The following is a 6,508-nucleotide window of genomic DNA, read 5'->3' as shown; positions in this document are numbered from 1 at the left end:
ACCTTTAGCTAGGTGGACTAAACAAAAGAAGACTAAAATTACTAAAATCACAAATTAAAGTTGAGGGGACAGTACTACCTATTCTACAGAAATTAAAGAGGATTATAAGAGAGTACTGTGAACAGTTACACACTAACAAATTGGATAACCTAGATGAAAGGAACAAATTCCTAAATACATAAAACCTACTAAGATTAAATCATGAAGAAATGAAAAAATCTAAATAGACCTATAAGTAGTAAGGAGATGGAATCAGTGATCAAGTATCTTCCAAGAAAGAAAGGCCCTGGAGTTGATGACTTCACTGGTGAATTCTACCAAACAAAGAACTAATGCCAATCCTTCCCAAACTTTTCCCAAAACCTGAAGAGGAGGGAACACTTCCTAATTCATTTTATGAGGCAGCATAACCCCAACTAAAGCCAGAAAAGATACCACAAGCAAAGAAAACTACAGGCTAATATCCCTTTTGAACATTGATGCAAAAATTCTCAACAAAATACAAGCAAACAGAATTCAGTAGCATGTTAAAAGAACTGTACACCATGACTAAGTGGGATTTATTTCTGGAATACAAGGTGATTCTATACAAAATATATCATTGTAATATGCCACATCAACAGAATGAAGGAAAAAAACCCACATGACCATCTTAATTGATGCAGAAAAAGCACTTGACAAAATTCAATACCTTTTCATGGTAAAAAAAAAGAAATACTCAACAAAATAGGAAGAGAAGACAAGTACATCCACATAAGAGCCATAATACAGCAAATCTAATAGCGGTGAAACACTGAAAGTTTTTCATTTGAGACTTAAAAAAAACAAGGCAAGGGTGCCCACCTCACCTTCCATTCAACACAGTATTGGACCTTCTAATCAGAGCAGTCAGGCAGGAAAAAGAAATAAAAGGTATCCAAATGAGAAAAGGCACAGTAAAATTATTTGTTTGCAGATAATATGCTCTTATACATAGAAAGTCATAAAGACTCTACAAAAAATAAATCTCTTAGAGCTAATAAGTGGATTGAGCAAATTAGTAGGATACAAAGTCAACAGGCAAAAAAAAGTTGCATTTCTAACACAATCTTAAAAGAATTACAAAAATGATTCTATTCACAACAGCATTAAAAAAGAATAAAATAATGAAGAATTAATTTAGTCAAGAAGGTGAAGACTTGCATAATAAAAGCTATAAAACAGCCCTGGCTGGTGTGGCTCAGTGGCTTGAGTGCCAGCCTGCAAGCCAAAGCGTCACTGTTCAGTTCCCAGTCAGGGCACATGCCTGGGTTACATGTGCAACCCAGATGCCCAGGAGAGGGTGTGGGAGAGGCAACCAGACATTGATGTTTCTCCCGCTCTTTCTCCTTCCCTTCCCCTCTCTCTAAAAGTAAATAAAATCTTAAAAATATAAAAACTATAAAACATTCCTAAAAGAAATTAAAGATATAAATAAAAACACATCCCTGTTCATGCATTGAAAACAATATTGGTAAAGTGCAACATTACACAAAGCTACCCACAGAATCAACACATGCAATCCCTACCAAAATCCCAATGACTTTTTCTCAGAAGTGGAAGAATCCATCCTTAAATTCACATGAAATCTTTGTTTGTTTTGTTGATTAGGTTCCACTTATAGGTGACATCATATGGTATTTGTCTTTCACCACCTGGCTTGTGTCACTTACCATAATGCTTTCCAGTTGCATCCATGCTGTCTCAAAGGGTAGGAGCCCTTCCTTTCTCTCTGCTGTGTAGTATTCCATTGTGTAAATTCACCATTGTTTTTTGATCCATTCATTTACTGATGGGCACTGAGGTTGCTTCCAGCACTTGGCTATTGTGCTGCTATGAACACTGGGGTGCATAGATTCTTTTGGATTGGTGTTTCAGAGTTCTTAGGATATAATCCCTGCAGTGGAATTGCCACGTCAAAAGTCAGTTCCATTTTTAGTTTTCTAAGGAAATTCCATACTGTTTTCCACAGTGGCTACACCAGTCTGCATTCTCACCAACAGTGCATTAAGGTTCTCTTTTCTCCACATCCTCTCCAACACTTGTTTGTTGATTTGTTAATGATGGCAATTCTCACTTCTGTGAAGTGGTATCTCATTGTGGCAAGAAAAATACAACCAGAGACATTGAAATAAAGAACAAACTGACAGTTACCAGAGGAGGAAGGGGAGAAAGATAATGAGGAGGGCCATCAAGGAGCATGTATAAAGGACACATGGACAAAGCCAAAGTGGGGTGGGTTCAAGGGTGAGAGAGGAGATGGTTGAGGCAGGTGACATGGTGAGATAAAAATGGAGACAATTGTACTTGAACAACAATAAAAAAATTTCACATGAAATCTCAAGGGACTCCACATAACCAAAACAATCTCTTTTTTCAAGATTTTATTTATTAATTTTATAGAGAGGGAAGGAAGAGAGAAAGAGAGAGCGAGAGAAACATCAATGTGCGGTTGCTGGGGGCCGTGGCCCTGACTGGGAATTGAACCTGCGACAGTTTGGTTCTCAGCCCATGCTCAGTCCACTGAGCTACGCCAGCCAGGGCCACAATCTCTTTTTTAAAAAGGAATAAAATTGGAGTGCCCCACATCCTGATATCAAAACTTACTATAAAGCTACAGTAATCAAAACAATGTGGTATTGGCATAAAGCAGATATATCGACCAATAAAATACAATAGAGCCCCCAAATAAACCCTCACAAATATGGTCAAATGAATTTTGACAGAGTGCTAAACCATTTAAAGGGGAAAACACAATCTTTTCAACAAATGATACTGAAAAAAATGAATATCCATATGCAAAAAGTTGGATGTTTTCTAGCACTATTTACAAAAATTTACTTAAAATGGACCAAAGACATAAATGTAAGACCTAAAACAATAAAACTCTTAGAATAAAACATGGAAGTTTTGTCCTAAAACTTCTTTTTAAGAAATTCTTTTTATTGTTATTTTTAATTTTTTAAAAATTTTGTTTATTTTTAGACAGAGGGGAAGGGGGAGAGAAAGAGAGTGAAACATCAATGTGAGGTTGCCTTTTGAGTACCCCCTACAGGGGACCTGGCCCGTAGCCCAGGCATGTGTCCTTTTTTTTTTTAAATACATTTTATTGATTATGCTATTACAGTTGTCCCATTTCCCCCCCTTCTCTCCCCTCCACCCTGTACCCCCCTCCCACCCACGTTTCCCCCCTTTAGTTCATGTCCATGTGTCATACTTATGAGTTCTTTAGCTTCTACATTTCCCATACTATTCTTGCCCTCCCCCTATCTATTTTCAACCTACATTCTATGCTACTTATTCTCTATACCTTTTCCCCCTCTCTCCTCCTCCCACCCCCCTGCTGCTAACCCTCCATGTGTCCTCCATTCCTCCATTTCTGTGGTTCTGTTCCTGTTCTAGTTATTTACTTAGTTTCTTTTGGTTTTGCTTTAGGTGTGGTTGTTAATATTTGTGAGTTGGCTCTCCTTTTACTATACATGTCTTTTCTTTATCTTCTTTTCTTAGATAAGTCCCTTTAGCATTTCATAAAATAAGGGCTTGTTGATGATGAACTCCTTTAACTTGACCTTATCTGAGAAGCACTTTATCTGCCCTTCCATTCTAAATGAGAGCTTTGCTGGATAGAGCAATCTGGGATGTAGGTCCTTGTCTTTCATGACTTGGAATACTTCTTTCCAGCCCCTTCTTGCCTGTAAGGTCTCTTTGGAGAAATCAGCTGACAGTCTGATGGGAACTCCTTTGTAGGTGACTGTCCCCTTATCTCTTGCTGCTTCTAGGATTCTCTCCTTCATTTTTACCTTGGCTAATGTAATTATGATGTGCCTTGGTGTGTTTCTTCTTGGGTCCAACTTCTTTGGGGCTCTCTGAGCTCCTTGGATTTCTTGGAAGACTGTTCCCTTTGCCAGATTGGGGAAGTTCTCCTTTATTATTTGTTCAAATACGTGCTCAATTTGTTGCTTTTACCCTTCCAATTTGGGTACCCCTATAATTCAGATATTGGAATGTTTAAAGGTGTCTTGGATGCTCTTAAGCTTTTCCTCAATTTTTTGAATTCTTATTTCATCATGCTTTCCTGCTTGGTTGATTCTATCTTCCTTCTGGTCCACTGTTTTGTTTTGAGACTCAGATTCCTTCCTTTCACTATTGGCTCTCCTCCGCATATCTTCCTGCATCTCTTTTATGGTAACCTGCATCCTTTCATCTAAATTGTGCCCAAAAGTCAACCAATTCCGTGAGCTTTCTGATCACCAGTGTTTTGAACTGCGCATCTGATAGATTGGCTATTTCTTAGTCGCTCAAAAGGATGATTCCTGGGGGACTGATCTGCTCTGTTGAAAACATATTTTTCCCTGTGTCTCCTTTTTTTTTTCCCCCCGGGTCTGGTTGCTCTTGTTACAGTGGGGGGCGGAGCCTTAGGTGTTCACTGGGGCTGGGCACCCCAGTGGCTAGATTGTGACATTATATGTGGGGGCGGGGGTGGGAGCAGGGATGGGAGGGAACAATGGTGGTAGTTCCATTCTCCTGGGCTCAGACCCTTCTCTGGGCTCCCGGGCTGCGAGTTCTGCCCTGGTCCACAATCGCTACCCCTCTGGGTCTGCCAGCCGCAGCTTGCGTACTCAGGGATCACCGCTAAGTTCTGGAGCCCCGGATTGCTGTCACACCGATTTCGCGCCAAACTTTCCCCAACCTCCGCGTGCCGCCGACCCACGCCAGCCCCACGCCCGCCCGACTCGTCTTCTCCTACCAGTCCAGATGAATGCGTCTACTTCAACTTCTTGGCTGCCTGACTTCCATTCAGATAAATCCTCTGCCGGTTCTGGGCGTTATTCTGTCTGTAAATTATTGTTGTTCTAATCTTGGTTGTGCGAGGAGGTACGCTGCGTCCACCTATTCCTCCATCTTGCCGGAAGTCTGCATGTGTCCAGATTGGAAATCAAACTGATGACCCTTTGGTCCGCAGGCTGGTTCTCAATCCACTGAGCCACACCAGCCAGGGCTGTTATTTTTCAATTTTTTATCTTTTCAATGGGAGTTAACATTCAATATTATTTGTATTAGTTTCAAATGTACAGCTTAGTGGTTAGACAATCATATACTTTCCTTCAATACTTTCAGTAGCAACCTGGCATTATACATAATCATTACAATATTATCAACTATATATCCTAGGCTGTACTTTATAACCCATGACTATTTTGTAACTGCCAATTGTACATCTTAAGACTTTCACCTTTTTCACCCAGTTTCCTACCCCTTGCCTCCTGGCAACCATCAGTCTATTCTGTGTATCTGTGTGTCTGTTATTGTTTTGTTTGTTTATTTATATTTTTTCCAGTCCATATATAAGTAAAATTACATGGTATTTGACTCTCTAGGTCAGAGGTGGCAAACACAAGGCCCACGGGCCAAATCCAGCCCTCCATCTTCCTTTATCCAGCCCGGCACCTTGTTTCTACCTGGCGGCATCGCTGAGCTCTCACTTAACTCTTAAGGAGTAGTTACATTTATACAGCTTTAAAATTACATTTGGCCCTTTGAAGGCAACCGTGAGACTGATGTGGCTCCCCGGTTAAAATGAGTTTCACGTCCCTGCTCTAGGTTCATTCATGCTGTCACAAATGGTTTCATATGGCTGTGTAATACTCCATTGTATATATGTACCACAGCTTTTTTATCCAATTATCTACTAATGTACACTTGGGCTACTTCCAAATCTTGGCTATTTTAAATAATGCTGTAATGAACAAAAGGGTGTATTTTGAATTAGTTTTTGAACTATAATTATAATTTTGAATTACAATTTTTTGAATTAGTGTTTTGGGTTTCTTCAAATATGTACCCAGAAGTAAAGTTGCTGGGTCATACAGTGGTTTCATTTTTCATTTTTTGAGGAAACTCTATGCTGTTTCCCACACTTGCTGCACCAGTCTGCATTCCCACCAATAGTGCATGAGGGTTCCCTTTTCTCCAAGTCCTCACCAACATTTATTGTTTGCTGATTTATTTATGACAGCCATTCTGACTGGTCAGGTGATATTTCATTGTGGTTTTAATTTGAATCTCTCTGATGATTAGTGCCATTGAGCATCTTTTCATATGTTGATTGGCCCTCTATATGTCCTCTTTGGAGAAGCATCTATTCAGGTCCTTTACCTATTTTTTAATTAGATAGTTTTTTTTTGGGGGGGTAGGATGATTTCTTTATAAATTTTGGATATTAAGCTCTTATCAGAATATGGTGTGTATATTCTCCCATCAGTGGGCTGTCTTTTCATTTTGCTGATAGTTTCTTCACTGTGACAGAACTTTTAGTTTGGTGTAGTTCCATTCATTTATTTTCTCTTTAGTTTCTCTTGCCCAAGGATGGATGGAGATATATATATAACTAATGGTAATGTCCTAGACTTTAATTCCCTTATATTTTCCTCTAGGAGTTTTATTGTTTCAGTCATACATTTAAGTCTTTAGTTCATTTTGAGTTTATTCC

The sequence above is a fragment of the Phyllostomus discolor genome, chromosome 8 (assembly GCF_004126475.2).
Source record: "Phyllostomus discolor isolate MPI-MPIP mPhyDis1 chromosome 8, mPhyDis1.pri.v3, whole genome shotgun sequence".
In the NCBI taxonomy this organism is placed as follows: domain Eukaryota; kingdom Metazoa; phylum Chordata; class Mammalia; order Chiroptera; family Phyllostomidae; genus Phyllostomus; species Phyllostomus discolor.
This window is presented reverse-complemented; position numbering follows the sequence as displayed.